Source organism: Sorex araneus, chromosome 1, assembly GCF_027595985.1.
Source record: "Sorex araneus isolate mSorAra2 chromosome 1, mSorAra2.pri, whole genome shotgun sequence".
Lineage (NCBI taxonomy): Eukaryota > Metazoa > Chordata > Mammalia > Eulipotyphla > Soricidae > Sorex > Sorex araneus.
In genome coordinates this window covers 140,719,029-140,734,239 of record NC_073302.1, presented here as the reverse complement: position 1 = coordinate 140,734,239, position 15,211 = coordinate 140,719,029, and positions in this window count along the sequence as shown.

Here is a 15,211-nt window from a genome sequence, read left to right as displayed (position 1 = left end):
ATAAAAATAATAAGTGTAAAACTAGACTGTTATGGATTTAAGGGTAGTGAGGCAGAGTAACGTGGTTAAAGTTTAATAATTATGTCAAATAAAATGATTGATAAAAGAATTATATTTACGTGGGAAAGAGTATAGATTTATGGAGAAATTTTTTTGTTTAAATAAGAAGAGAGACTATTTAGAGCCTGAGGGGAGCTAGTTAGAGTTAGAGCAAATTGTGCAGGAAGAGAGAGTAGGTAGAAGGCAAAACTCTACATGGGAAGAAAAATTTCCTTACCTTCTCTAGACGGTAAGGAAAAGTGAGATGGTGAATGAGAGTGAGAGTGAATGTAAGACAAGAAATTGAGGTTCAAATTTTGATGGCCTTCTCAGAAAGATATTATGAAGGATCTTTAAGTCAGCTTTTCTCTATGTTTTCCAACTGTGCGTCCTTCTGGACCTATTCCTTCCTATGATCCCCTATCCTATTGGTTGCCCTCCTACTGTCCTGTTGTGCACTCACCCCCCCTACCAACACATAGAATTTTCATCTGTAATCACCTTGAAATATTCTGGGAGGAGCACTCAGAGGGTCATATGGCTCCAAGTTGGGAAGTGCTGCTTTGAATAATTCTGGGGGCACAAGACTTACTGAAGTTAAACCTAAATGAAAAATCTATTGTTCATTTTTTTGTTTTTTAATTAATGTTCCAAAGTTATGACAGAAATTTTCCCTCGTTGTATTTTGTTCTAGTTTATGAAGAATATGAAAACATTTTATAGATTGGTTTCAACACTCTTCCCTTCTGATTTAATTCATTATTTGTATTTTCCTGAATTAATGTGTTTTGTATTTCTGGAAACTACTATATTGCAACCTCCACAACTGATTTTCTTGGTAAAATGGAACTTGAGGATTTTCTTTTGATATTTATCACCTCTGAGTCTGAAGGAAGAAGGGAGGTCAAATGACACTCAAATAGAGGATCAACAGGGCAACAAGAGAGGGAGTTTGATTGTATTGTTCCTTTTCAAGTAACCCTTTACTCAGTATATAGATCCCAGGAGGCAAAGTCTAACACCATGAAATAGCAAAGTTGGACATTCAAGAACAAGCATAATAAATAAACAAGCAATACAACATCTTGGATCAGTCATATGAAACAAAAATTCAGCACTTAGGAGGAATTCTGAAATAAAAAGAGATAGGGATATATATTTTTAGTAATTGTAATATTTGTTCAATCTGAGTTAGGTTTAATTTTTCCTCAAATGTTGAAAATTTTATATGAGAACTATAAACATACTCTCAATAAGAATTGTATCAAATACAATCAGTAAATTTTTCCCATATAATTTTTGTTTCTTTTCTGTTATCATACTAACCTTGAGACTACTACTATTTAGATTTTATGATTTAGAAATAAAATATCAATAAATATTGGTCAATCATGTCCCATAACTTTACAACACAGCAATTTTTATTCCCTCTCACTAAAATACCCAGAATCCCCGGCATAAAAAACTCAGTAAAAACTTTTCACAGAATCATGTTCTACATACAACTTCACTGTCATCCCATTGCTCATCAATTTGTTTGAGTGGGCACCAGTAACGTCTCCAGTGTGAGATTTGTTACTGTTTTAGGCATATCGAATACGCCATGGGTAGCTTGCTGGACTCTGCCATGCAGGCGAGATACTGTCAGTAGATACTTGCCAGGCTCTTCGAGAGGGTCAAAGGAATCAAACCGGAGTCAGCTGCATGCAAGGCAAATGCTCTACCCGCTACAACTTCAATCCGGATTCTTCTATGTATTATTATAGCAGAAGCATTTTTCATGCAATGAAAATACTTTGTAAAAATATTGTTGTAGAATATAAGAATTCTCATCTTGTTTAGTTATTCCCTTAGCATCTAATTGTTTCCAAATTTCTATTCTTGCCAATAGCATTGCTACAAACACCTCTTTGTATAAAGTGCTTTCCATATTTCAGGTTACTTCCTGAAATACTATAAAAATATTTCACACCATAATAGCTTTTGGTGTTTATCATCCCCCCCCAGAGCTCCCTTAAGATTGATTCTTCTTTGATGCAGATAAGCAATTAATGGAATGTGTATATCATGAAATATATACACCATTATCAGTTATTTTGCTTATGTATTTATTTATTTGGTTTGGGGCCATGCCCAGCTGTGCTTAAGGCTTATTCCTCATTTTGTGCTCAGCGATCATTCTTGGAGGGCTCAAGGGGCCATATGCGGTGCTGGGGTTCTAAACATAAGTGGTAGCTGGCAAGTGTCCCACCTGCTATACTATCACAAGGCTCTGTCAGTTCATTTTATTTTAATCTTTGGTAATTTGTAAGCAATATAAATAAATTTTGTAATTTTAATTTTCACTTGTTTGAACATTGGGATAGAATATTTACCCAATATATAATTTTATTTTCAACCTTGCATTACTATTAATTTTGAATTTAATTTTTGTTTGTTATGGAGTCACAAAGCCCATGGTGTTCATTCCTTACTCTTGGCTCTGGGCTTAGGGGTGAGTCTTGGAGATACTCAGGAGACCATATGCGGTGCTGGTGATCAATCCCAGGTCAGCCAAAAGTGCTTTACCCACTGTCCCATCTCTTGGCCAAAAAAAGATGTTTTTCTTATGGATTTATAATTTTATTTTAAAATGTTTCATTAAATACTGGCTAAACGTCCAATACTATGCTAAGCCTTGTGGATAAGAAAAAATTCAAAATGTATTGCTTTCAACACTTGGAATTTTTACTTTATAACTATATAAATTGTGGCAAGAAAAGGGTCTTAAGGTCAGAGAAGTAACAGGGGACTTTTGCCTTGCAAGTGGTGGACTGTTGCTAGTTCATTTTTCAGCACTGCATGGTACCCTGAGAACCACTGGGAGCAATCCCTGAACACTGCTGTGTGTACCTCACCCTGGCAATGCCCCCAAAGGAAAGACTTTAAAATATATTCGTCTTTCAACCCACAGAAGCAAGTATCTGAGAGAATAGAAACTCTGAGAGACTAGAAATATTTGTAACTTGAAACAGCAGTGGAAGTTGTGATTGGAAGGAGAGGATTTTGCTGGGTTCAGAAGAAAGGAGAATGCAACATTTTAAGAGCATAGTTAGATGTGGAAATAAATTAGCATGTGATAGGTGTTGAAGGGATTAGACTCTTCAGGTTTGGATGGACAGTTTGTGTTGGGGAAAAAATTGTGAATCAAGGTCAGATGAAATGTATAAAGCACATATCATTTTGCTCCTGTGGTTGAAACATATCGCTGTAGCTTTTCTGAGTTTAATGCAGAGGTCCTTGAAAGGGCCTCCAGAGCACTAGGTATAATCTGATTAGTCTTCTCCTTGAGTAGAGTATTCTGACTTTAGCAAAAATTGGATTTTTGAACTTGGCAGCACACACTGAAAGATGCATCTGGGTTGGCCTGTAAGCAAGTTTTAGGAAAATCGTTCATAGGCCACTGCATCTAAACCATCTTTTCTCCCTGGATTTGGAAAGCTTGACTGTGTTAGTAGCTAGATGGTGCTTGGGGGAGGGAAGACCCAGAGGTAGTGTGTAGACAATGATTTTACACAGATTAAGTGCATTTTCCTGTGTCATTTACACCACTTCTATAATAAACTTTCTACAGGTCAGATTCTGTAGCTTCAAAGGGAAGCTCAGTTAAAGATAGCTTTCACAGGGAACACGGGAGAAAAGAAGTCATTAAAAAGTATGAACCTCTGTATTTATGTGTAGAGCTAAAGCAAGTCCCTGTCTCTTAATTCACAACTTTGGGGGCATAAAAATAATCAGTGGCTTCCTTGCTCTGTTCTGCCCTAGACTTAGGAATCGGACACTGGGACTATGTCCCTGTTAATTCCTCTGTGCATGGGGTGGGAATTCCTTTGTGCAGCGGGCATGTGAAAATATTTGGCAATAACTCAAACATCCCCATGAAAAGTGTGCTTTTATCCCCTTAGTTACTGCTTTCTTTCACATTTGAGTGTTTAGTTTTGTATTGCTACCTCTTACTTTCTTTCCTGCACTGCTTTTGTTCACTAATCCTTTATAAATTGAGTTTATTTTCATTGTTATTCTTTCATGGTCCTTTATAATGAGCCAAATTTCATTTTAAAATATATCTGCCAATCTAGTCATTTTTTTCTTGTTAGATCAGAATCCAGTCAAGAAAGAGACTGCCCTTGGTTTTGATTTCATATCAATCTTATGAAGCCCTAGAAAGCCACATTTGATAGACTAAGTGGGGAAGAGAGTAAATTAGAGATAAATTTAATTGCTTATCTTTTTATTTTTCATAGGCAGTTGCACCCAAATGGTACTTTCCTCCTGAATCTAGAAAGTTCTGGGGTTATTTAAGAGATGACTACAATGCCTGCCACATACAAGATGCTCAGTGTTCTTTAAATTAATATGTTTGAATGGCTTCATGATTCACTAGTCACCACATAAACTGGATTAATGTTCAGAACAAAAAAAATAACTCCCAAAGCCATAAAGAATAGAAAATGTCTCTGAAGCATATAATACACTAAATAGCCTCTCTAATACTTTTGCATAATTTTTACTCTCTTTCACTTATATTTATGTCATCAGGAATTCACAATATATGACATTGAAGTAAAGAGAATTATCATATATTTGTGGGAAAATTTATAATTTCCAGAAAACTTTGAAATATTATCTAATTAATTTCCATAACAATCTCATGAAGTTGGCTCTGGAAATAGAATCTTCACTTTACAGAAAAGCAAAAGCGACTTGTGGGGAAAAAAAATGAGAAAGTCCTTTCCTGATACCATATACTGGTGTACATAACACAGTGACAGTAATAAAATGTATTTTCTGTCAATGTCCCAGTTCGGCACTTTTCCACTCTATAAACCCTTAATCTCTCGGAAAGAAGTGTCCTAATTCCTTTATCCTTGCAGTGAAGCGGGAAAATATATGCAGGTGCTGAACATTCTAGCGCTATCTATCTTTCAGATCTGTTTTCATTTTGATTTCTAAATCATTCTCCCTGCAGGAGCTGACTGTACCTTCCCCTTAATTAACTTTGATGTGGAAAGTCCTTTAGTAACAAAGTTCCACGGTGAGTGTTCCTTCTCTCACCTAGTTTTCTGTTTAGTGCACCTGGAGGGAAAAGCGTTTCTATTTCCTCACGATGAGGAAAGAATTTGTAAGAACAAAGATAACTGCCTTACTGAGAGTAAACCTTTTTGATCAAACAGTCTTTGGTGTAATCATAGCTTTAATATTTGCAGAGGTTACCACTTGTTGATAATTAAAAATGCGTCACTTTAAGCAACTGGCAATTGGCAGAGTACAAAAAAAAAACATGGACTTTGGAATCAGACAAATCAAGTTTGAATCCTGGTTCAGTATTTACTAGGCAATTTACTTAACTTCTTGGAACTGATTTCCTCTTTTATGCAATGGAGATAACATATTAACAACACACATCTCACGCTTTATTGGGAGAATTAAGATAGATGATACTCATTCTTACAGCAGAAAAGGGCAGAAGTTGTGGGTTGCGGGTCAGACTGGCACAGCGCCTCACCTCTTCAGTAACCCTCTCATTTCCTTCTCCCCACTCCTCCTGCCAGTACTCTATATACACATGGAAGCAGTTTTCTTTCTTTCTTTTTAATTAAAAAAAAAATAAAAATGGAATCATCGTGAGCTACAGTTACAAAGCTTTCATGTCAGGTTTCAGTCATACAATGATTGAACACCCATCCCTCCATCAGTGTACATTTTCCACCACCAATATCCCCAGTATCCCTCTCCCAGTTTATCTCACCCCTTCCCCTGCCTCTATGGCAGGCAATTTCCCTCTTTCTCTCTCTACTTATGGGCATTATGGTTTGCAATACAGATGAGAGGGCATCATGTTTGGTCTTTTATCTAGCTGCCTTCTCCCCCAGCTCATAAGGCAGGCTTCCAACCATGGAGCAATCTTCCTAGCCCTTGTCTCTACTGTCTTTGGGTGTTAGTCTCTTATTAAATATTTTATATTCCACAAATGAGTGCAGTCATTCTATGTCTGTCCCTCTCTTTTTCACTCATTTCACTTAGCATGATACTCTCCACTCCCATACAGTTAAAAGCAAATCTCATGACTTCATCTTTTCTAACAGCTGCATAGTATTCCATTGTATAGATGAACCAAAGTCTCTTTAACCAGTCATCTGTTCTTGGGCACTCAAGTTGTTTCCAGATTCTGGCTACTGTGAACAGGTGTCATTTCTACTGTGCTTTTTTTGCCCCATGGTGTCAATTCTGTTGCTTTTGGCCACTGGGGAATCCCAGCTGGAAATTAGGAGGCAGATGAATACAATTAGGCTTATGCATTTATCTGCTTCCTTTCCAGGTTACCTGTGGGGGAGGGGAGAGCAGGAATGCAGAGAATAATGACCATTATCTGGGTGCACACCCTGTGATTCCTCTCCTGGGTCTGGGGCCCTCACCTCTTCCCTTGTTGCCTTGGCCCTGAGGGTGGTTGACTTCATCTTTGATGCTTCTGCCCACTGTAACTTCTTTTGTGAATTTCTCTACCTACTCACTGTGAATCACCATGAGACACACAGTTACAAAGCTGTTCATGATGGTATTTCAGTCAGTGTCCAACACCCATCCCCCCACCAGGGTACACTTCCCACCACCAATAACCCAAGTTTTCCTCCCTCCCACTCCCAGCCTGCTTCTATGGCAGACACACACACACACTTTCTCTCTCTTTCTCTCTCTCTCTCTCAACCTCTCTGTCTCTGTCTCTGTCCCTCCCTCCCTTCCTCCCTCCTGTCTGGGCATTACAGTTTGCAATACAGATACTGGGAGGTTATCATATTTGTCCCGTTACCTATTTTCAGCACTCAGTTCTTATCTAGAGTGATCATTTCCAACTATCACTGCCATAGTGGTTTCTTTTCTATCCCAGTTGCCTTCTCCCCCAGCACCTACTCGCATCTGAGACCCTTCCTAAATCACCTCAAAGTGATTCTGTTACCTGCTTACTTCTGGGAACTATGCTGACGCATTATTCATGACTCTCTAGTTGAGAGAAGCTTATTTGCCTAAGTCTGTTTTATTTGTGGAATTTGGCACTTTTAAAGGAAAAATAGGAAAATTGTTGCCTGAATATTGAATATTTGGTGAATATTAAGACAAGAAAAAAGTAGTAATCATGGATGATGATGATTATGATGATAGTGATGATGATCTGGGAAAACCTTATAGAGTTTGAGCTGCAATAAGTGTCACCGAGAAGTTAAATTAAACCTAATACAAGTTGTTTCCAAGCTTCAGTCTCTTTTAGCAAAGCCATACGGCTTTCTTGGTATACAGACTGAGAATCATCCTCCTATTAGCAGCCATTTTTCAATTACATTTATTCCCATAGTCACATATCTAAAGTTTCTAAATTCCTCTAAAAACTGCCTCCTCATGACAATTTAAATGAAGTCAAAGCAAATTTGTTAAAAATCTGATGATCCCAGCAAACTTTTTCAAGTCAAATCCATCATTTCTTTGATTTGACAGATGAGTTCATTTAAAATCATTGAGTCACCAGCTCACTAGGGTCGGCTATTCTGTGGTTGTCCCTTAGGGCACTCATTAAATAGTGATGAATAATTAAATATTTTGGATGAGGTTTTGTCTAATAGTCTGTAACTTTTCCAAGACATTCAGCTAGAATATTTTTTCTTCATATGTATAGGATATTTAATCCATATTTATGTGACTTCTTTTTAAGTTTTAAATTGATCTAGCTTGAACAGAATGATTTCACACTTTTCAAGAATAAATGCAATGTTTTGCATATAATTAATTATTAAAGCTTACTAAATTCCTGAATGTATATGAGCTGAGAACTTTGGTTTTGTGATTCAGCTCTTTCCTCCAAGGTTATCCTGAAAAAAATAATTATATGTACTCCAAGATTCCATATTTATGCTGGATACATTTGACTGTGCATTTTTCTCAAGACTTAGGGAAGAATTTTCCTTGATCTCAGAATGCCATTTTGCTTCTCAATCCCCCTTGTTCCCATATTACATCTAGGAATATTCTTGCAATAATAAGGAACACCTTTGATTCTCACTTTATCTTGTAGTCATATGATCTCTGTTCTCCCTAAAAGTAGGTCCCATTGATTTTCATAAATCTGGAATAGCAACTTACATGTGCTCCAAAGCAATCTTTAAACCTGGAATATTCATTCTTCGTAGTTGAATGAGGATCTGTTTCCTGTGTGGGGGATAATTCTCCAGGGGGCCTACCAGACTGTTGTGTTCCCTAGTGTTCTCATCTCTTATTAAAAAATGTGAATTTTATATCATATATGTATATATGTATATAGTCTTTTTACTTGTACAGATAATTTAAATTTCTCTGTCCTTTGACATTTTCCTATTATTTTGGTAAAATTCACTCCTTGTAGAACTTGATCACTTGCTTACTCTTTTGTTTCTAAAGATTAAGGCTCAGAAACAAGTCTTTTGAAAAACTCAGAACAAATCTAAATGATAGTGTTCATAGTTATTACTATCAGTGTGCACCTCCAATGTCAATCTACATCTATAATGTCAGAATGTCTTGTGACATTATTCTCAAGCTGCTTTTCCTCATCCTTTTTCTCTGAGTGTGAATTCTTACCTAGGGCACGTCAGCCCCCATGAAAATATGCCCTATGAATATGTATATCATGTTTAGAGCTAGCTAATTAGAAATGAACACAGCATGTATAACTAGTCTGTTTACTCTTCCAAAGTTAAAACAAAGAATCCCTTTCTTAGTAGACACTAAGTAGACACTGGAAAATGAAGATTAGGTAAGGAAGGTATCCTCCATTTCAAGTGCAACTCTGGAATATTTTTTGATATAATAGCTATTACTTAACTATGTAGTTTATTCCTTCCAAACAATTCCTCCAACTTATTTGAACCAAGAGGACAGAGATTTTACTAAATTTCTGAAGTTATTGGAATGGAGTCAGTGTACTGTGGATAATTACTAACAACCAGGAGGTCATGATGGTTTAGGACATATGTAAGATTTCTTTCTAAAGATCAGAGGGGTGTTAAATAAAAGTAAGACTCCTCCAACTATAAAAAATGCTACCCTAGTGATCCCTAAATAGAAACTAAAGGCATCCTTAGTTGTACCAGCAAGAATCAGCACCAAAGAAGTGTGCATCTTCATTTTTTTATGTGTAGGTTGTGGCTACCATACCTTTTCCTTTTTTCAGTCACTAGAAATGTAGACTTAAATATTTAATGGAAAGCAGATGGTGCTGGAAATCTCTAACTTACATTTAACAAAAGCTGTTTGGGAACTGTTGCTTGTGTGTACTTTTAATGCTTTAAACACAGTACTGTTTTAGCCTGTGCTGATGAATAATTTAAGAATCACTGTCCTAGTCTAAGACAGCATTACGAAGTGCACGTGTTAATCATATACTTGATTAAACATTTCCTTCCCTTTCTGTTCAGCATGCCAGTTGGCTTTTGAGTGGGACAGTTGTTGCAGTGAGAGCAGTGACATTGGAGGCCACTATTGCCTGTTTGAATTACTTGAAACACCATCATGAAAAGAAATACCTGCGATTTACTTTCTCGGAGCAAAAGTGTAAGTACTTTGGATTTTCATTCTCTTTTCTGAAAATGTGTTCTTGCCACACTTACTGTTTTCTTTGGATTTGAATACTATCCTTTATGATCAGGAAACTCTTCGTTGTCATTTAGTACTCTACTTTACTGCAGTTTATTGGCAAACGAACCATCATTCGTCTATATAGTTTGGTTGTCACTCCCTGGAAGTTTTCTTTCAGTTAGTTTATATTCCTTAGCATTCACTCATCTAATCCTACTGGCCTGATATTGGACACTGGCTGTTCGAATGCATACTGAAAATAAGTGATTAAAATTTGAATCTGAAGAAATTCATCTTTAATATAAAACTTATGGGCATGTCTTGAAAGATAGTGAACTTCTACCACTTGGTACTTCAATCAATTACTTTCTGAAAGTTTATGTGCTCAGTGAAAAATGTAAATTCTGGATCAGAGAAACCTCTTCTTTATTGGTCATGTGTCTCTTGTCTCTTTATTCCGCCATTAAAAATGTTTTAAGTGAACATCTCATGATCTGAGAGAGGTTAAGAATCTTCCCTATTTCCTAGAGTTCTTTTGGTACCAAATTTGCAACAATTTTAAATTTTGTATTAATGTATGAAAGAAAGAGCACGCAATTCAAGGAACTCAAAGAAATTACTTAAAGCAGGGATGAAAGTAGACTATTAATTTTCATCAGGCAAGCTCTGCAAACATGTTCCTTTGTTCCTTTACCCAAGGGGAAAAGACATCCAAACAGATGTAGTTGTGACGTAGGAACATTCATTTGAAGGCATCAGAAAAACCACAAATGCAAACACATTTCTTTAGCATGAGAGCACTTTGTGTTATAACCAATGATTATATTGTGAGGACCCAGGGCTATTTTTCTTTCTTTCTATAGAATGTCATTAGTCTTTTTAGAGTGAGCATTGTGTGCGTATATAGAGAAGGAAGTATAGTGTGCCCAACAGGGTTTTCAAATAAATAAGGATGGACAAAGAAGTATGCTAGGAAGGAAACTAAACAAACTGAGGTAATGTCCAAATTCATTTCTTTCATTCATTGGTATTTGGTTGTATGGATAATAGCATAAAATAAAGGATCATGGCTTGGAGCCTAGAATTTCTTTTATCCTAATATAGAATTGGTCAGTGTAAACGGAAGTGACCTGTATACAATTACCAAACTGCAAACAAATTTTTCTCTTAACTTACTATAAATTAAATATGAAAGCAAACGATTCACATAATGCTTATTTTTCATTAAATTTCAAGACACATGATATAAAAATATCTCAAGATCAAAGGAAAACTAAAATAAAAGCATCTTATTAAACAACTTGCTTTTCTTGGTGGAAAATTTTCTAAAAGTGTATGATTAACTAAGTTGTGTTTTAAGGAAGTGTAAGTATTTAATGATACTGGGAAATTTCCTTTATGTATTTTTCTCAATGAATTATTTTTATTTAAGTGAAAAAACTATCACTTCCCATGTTAAGGGAGACTGAGTTGCCTATGTCCAAATGCCAGTAGTAGAGCTCTCATTTCACTGATATGTAGCTTCTTGAAAATCTACTGGCATAAAGTGTTTCCACTTAATTAATTGATTTTAAGCAGGAGATTACTATCTTTGGGGAGAAGAGAGATAGACTTTTAATTTTGTAAGAAGTTGGTATTTTAGAGTTTGAAAAGTTCAGTTTGCTCTGGTTTAATAATGACATCCTGTATCTTAAGTCTTTGCCATGATAGAATCCAATATTAAACACTTAGAAGTAAATGTTTCCTGTTTTGGTTGAGGAGAGATTAAGGAGTTAGTTTGATTTAGAATCTGGGAATGCTTTTCCTTGGCATTATGACATTTGAAAGTCCATTTTGAGTGTTAAAATGGGCTTCTCCCTGTTTCTCCTTCTCCTCCTCCTCTACTTTCTCCTTCTTCTGCACTTCTAACAATTCACAGCACATAAGGCTGAAGGGAAAAAAACAAATATCTTTATAAAATCACATTATTTATTTCTGAAAATTTAAATCAATGTTCATGTTTTTTTTAATTTATTTATTAGTGAGTCACAGTGAGGGTACAGTTACAGATTTATACATTTTCGTGTTCATGTTTCCCTCATACAAAGTTCGAGAACCCATCCCTTCACAAGTGCCCATTCTCCACCACAACAATGTTCATGTTTTATCTCCTTATATTTAAGAATTCCAGTAGTGTCCTTCCTAATGACCAAAGCATTGAGTTCTCAGTTTAGAAGGATACAATGAAATTTTCAGTTATAAATGTACACACATATAAAACATTTTACTTGAAGTAAACATTTTGCTAATTTGGGAGGATAATTTATAATGTGGTAGTAAATAAAAAAGGAAGGCACCAGACAAGTGAGGCATGGCCTCAAGTGGTTATTCCCCTTAAGTCTACTGTGAATTCGTAGATTGAATTTCTAGATTTAATCTGGGAATCACACAAATAAGTGTAAAATAATTTTCTGCTGTACCTCCTTCTAAGAAGCAAGAATACTTGAAGCTCTTCTCATATAGAATGGTCTCTAATCTTTCTCCATCCTAGAATGTAAAAATTCCTGAGGCCCATTATTTTGCTTATTTGTTTATCGCTGTATTCTTAGCATAGTTCAATTCACATGACAGAAAAGTATGTGTTGAAGGAATGAATTGGATTAATTAGCCATGATAACTGTGTCCTGAAGCAATGACAGCATGTAATAAACCTGGCTTGTTCAGGGGGGTCAGGGAAATCTTCATCTTGGAAAGATGACTGACAGCTATTAACTGAAGGATGAATTTGTCTAATGAACAAATATGAGTTGAAAAGTTTCAAAGTTAACCTGAGATACAATGAGTCTATGGTGATAGAGGGTGTGATAGCTTCTAAATTATGAACAAAGTCTAGCATAACTAACTCATGAGTGGCAATGATAGGGAGGATTGGATAAAAAAAATAAACACATTCAAGAGATATTTAGAAAGGGAAAGATGATAGGGATTTGGTAAGGTGTTAGATTTGTGTCAGGAAAGAAAATTCTAGTTTCCTTAATAGGGTGGATGTGGTCCATCCACTAAGCTTCAGACCCTGGTGAACAGCAAAGTGGGAAGGGGAAGGAGAAATCCTAACTCTAGGACTGTTGACTTTGGAATGTTTTTAGATGGAGGAGTTGGGAATTAATAAAATAAATTTTATTTAATTTTAATTCAAGAAAATTAAGCAAGCTTATTGAATCCACATGATAGGAAAATTAACTAAATATTTTGATTAATTATTGAATTTATACCTTCAACAGGCTGCTAGTAAAATATAGGAAAGAAAGATTTGCATGGAAATTAGAAAAGAATTCTGTAAGTTTTGCCCCAAGCTGCCTCTACCAGATCTACAGTTACATTTATATACTTTAAATTCTTAATTGTGTACTCAATATATCCTTTATAACTCAAATATGAGATAAGAAGTACTATAATGACACATTTCTAATTTTGCTTTCGTGTTTGAAAAGAAAGACGACATCTTTATTAACTAAAGTGCTTAAAAAGTCTCAAACACTTTCTCTTAGTTCATCATTTTTAAGTAAAACAATATCTATAGAGTTGCTTTAGTCTAGCTTCACAAGTCACAAATCACAAAAGCAGGGTTTTCCTCCCCATTCTTGAAGGTATAATGTACTACAAAAGTTCTATCTTAACTTTAATGTATGCTGAATTCGGGACTTGAAAAATATACTATTTTAAAGTTTTATAGCAATTTTTCCTAGCAATTCATAGTAAACCCAATAGCACCAACTGTATTCATCTAAAATAAATTAAAGTACTTTTGCAGTGGGTAGGGTGTTTGCCTTGCACGCAGCGGCCCGGGTTCTATTCCTCTGACCCTCTCGGAGAGCCCGGCAAGCTACTGAGAGTATTCCACTCGCATGACAGAGCTTGGCAAGCTACCCGTGGGGTATTCGATATGCCAAAAACAGTAACAATAAGTCTCACAATGGAGATGTTACTGGTGCCCACTCGAGCAAATAGATGAGCAACAGGATGACAGTGATACAGTGATACAGTTATTGTTACTTCATAAAAAAATATATAAATCAGACACCTGGTTTAGAGGGTGGTTCAGGACTAAAGTTTCTGACTTGCAAGCACAAGGTCATGTGTATAATCTTCCGTGCTGCCTCCTCATGCCCTGCACCACGTGGCCCCTCTCTTGTTTGTGATCTGCAGCCACATGCAATTTCCAGCTGCACTGTGGCCAGGTGTGTACCAACACTTCAAATTAAAGGGTGTGGAACTCAACAAGCACTGTAACTACAAAGGTGTGTAGTCCCCCCAACAAGCAAACATGTGAGTACTACGACTAAAGTGTGTGACCCATGAGGCGTAATGCAGCTGAGTGTCCCATGAGCACTCTGACGAGTGACCCCTGGAGAGCATCACAAGCAAATTGCTAAGTGTACTACAGAGGAGGTGCATGATCCCAGGTCATCGAAACAATATAAGCAGAAGGAAAGGTTTGGCAGAATATCAGTGAAATAGCATTTATGTCAGAATAAATTTATATTGCAGACTTATAACAAATAGATCTTAATTAAAATTTCTTAAATTTTTGAACGTATGTTATTATTTGGGGGGCAGGGAGAGTTTGGGCCATACCCAACAGTGCCCCTTCTGAACTTCCTGCTGTGTGGGTCTGGGATCATTTTTATTTGTGCTCAGGGGAACATACACAGTGCAGATTAGTGAATTCCAGTCAGCTGCATGCTGACCAAGTTTCTTACCCAATATACTTTCTCTCCAGCTTAACCACATATTATTAACACACTAAATATTTATACTTGGTATAGGGCTCACAAATTTACATGTGAAAATGAAAGAAATTCACAAATCAAAAAATTAAAAAATACAACTTGTGGTCCATTTATTGAGAATTTTATTTTTATTTTGGAAAACACCATGTTTCTAAGATCATAGTCTATTAAAAATAGGATACTAAAAGAAAATCACATGAATAACATCATAACATTTAAGAGATACTTGACTCAGATATGTTCTGTCTCTTTAAAAATTTAGTACTTTCCAGGTATAATGATTACAGATAAGAAGATACGGTAAAATCTTGAGGAGACTGGAGAGATAGTACAGAGAGTAAAGTACTTGCCTTACACATGATTGATCCAGTTTTGAACCCCAGCTCTCTATATTGTCCCCCTAGTCCTCAAGCAGTAATCCCTGTGGGCCAGGAGTAAACCCTGAGCACTGCTGGATGTGGCCCTAAAACTGAAAAAAGCAAAGAAGAAAGAAAAATTCTTGAGTTGGTAAATGACCTCTTCTTTGATGTATTCACCAACAGGAAATGTTATAGTGGAAGACTTCATATTTTATAATGTGAAGACTTCACCTATTTCTAAAGTTTCCAAGCCATGTCGTATTGGACTGGTGTTTCATTTTTTGCAGGTTTTAGCAACATTCTTGTATGACTACTGAGAGTTTTACATTTCTTGGAGAACTTAAGGTCATATCTGTTCTTTTAGGGTACTGTACTGTGTAAATACACCATAAGGGTAGAAAGTAA